The sequence below is a fragment of the Frankliniella occidentalis genome, unplaced genomic scaffold (genome assembly GCF_000697945.3).
Source record: "Frankliniella occidentalis isolate FOCC.00 unplaced genomic scaffold, Focc_3.1 Scaffold9, whole genome shotgun sequence".
In the NCBI taxonomy this organism is placed as follows: Eukaryota; Metazoa; Arthropoda; class Insecta; order Thysanoptera; family Thripidae; genus Frankliniella; species Frankliniella occidentalis.
The window spans coordinates 1,009,100-1,010,458 of NW_026267139.1; the positions used below are offsets into that span (position 1 = coordinate 1,009,100).

Below are 1,359 nucleotides of genomic sequence, written 5' to 3' on the forward strand. Positions count from 1 at the left end.
TCCTTTATCCACCCAACCCCTTCCCAATTATCTGTCCCGAAATGCGGCGGCGGAAAAGATCCATTGGCTCTGTTTAGCACGTGGCAGAACAGAAACGGAGGAACGGAACACATTAGAGAGACCAGCACCAGCAGGCCGCGGGCTGCGCTACGCCTTTCAGCTAGTAGCGTCTCTCTCTCTCTCTCTGCTGGGAGGTCATGTTACTCGCAGCCGCGCCCTCACCCGGTCCCTGCTCATGGGGTTTGGGGATAGCAGGCGCGGGAAACGAGTCGGCGATAAAGTAATTCATTATTTGGAGATGAGAGGCCCGTGGTGTGAGGAGAGAGAAATAACCTCCTCCCCTGGGGCTGGGGGTCGGCGGCGTCGCATCGATGCTATCGTCCATGCGCCCACATCGTTCCGTTTCGCCGTCGATGCTATCGTTGCGGGCGGCATCTCTCTCTCTCTCTCTCTCTCTCTCTCTCTCTCTCTCTCTCTCTCTCTCTCGGAAGTAGTGATGACTCCCACGCCCACGCCCGTGACCTTGTCGTCACCGGCTGGGCGTGGCCCCCCGGGGGGTGCTCGCGCGGGTGCCCCCATGGGCGGCAGGGTCGCGTGCACCATCGTCGTGGACTCACTGACCCTCTTCTCTTTGTGTTACAGGTCGGCATGCGTAGCGGCAGCGACAGCGCGTCCTTCGGCCAGTGAGTATATACTGTAGTTGCTATTGTTGACAGATTTTAAAGACCCCCAAAATTTTTGACAGAAAAATTTGAAACTTTTCCAGAAACAAATTGCGTGAAATTAGAACTTCAAAAATAAAACCTTAACGGAGGATAAAAATTCTTGACAATATCCATAAAGTCCTATTTTACGAAAAATTAAATCACTCTGTGCGCGCCTAGCGCCCACATAGGGTTGGAAGCCCTGGAAAGTTTCCAGAAAATTTCTGGAAAATTTCTGGAAAAGACGGAAAATTTCCGGGAAAAAATGAAAAATTTCGCAGATTTTGTAAAGTTTTCCGTATATTTTCGGAAAGTTTTCGGAAAATTTTGGAAATTACCAACCCTACGCTCGCAGTGAAGTCCACAAAGGTGGCGACCATGACGAGTGGCACGCGTGACCACATGAGTAGTACCGACCTGTACGCCGCCGCCGCTGCAGGTCCAGCGCGCGCGGGCGGATGGGCGGCGGCGGCGGCATTCGCGAGCCCCCCTCCCCCCCCTCCTTCCCCCCTCACACGAGCCCCCAAGGCCGCCCGTGCTCTATGAGTGTGCTCTCCACCAACAACAACGACGAGTAGTGGCACGACGCCGTCAAGCTGGCGACGCCCCTGCCCCACCCCTCCCGTCGTCCCCCGCGGTGGCCTCCTCGCCCCTC

At 55.6% G+C, this 1,359-nt stretch overlaps 1 protein-coding gene across 1 annotated transcript in view; it reads left to right on the plus strand.

Annotated features, from left to right (window-relative positions):
- The window catches only part of LOC113204065 (sorbin and SH3 domain-containing protein 1), a gene marked incomplete in the record, with an annotated part of 111,520 nt that overhangs the window by 5,550 nt on the left and 104,611 nt on the right, over nt 1–1,359 (plus strand). The window contains 1 exon segment of the mRNA XM_052275827.1: nt 643–683.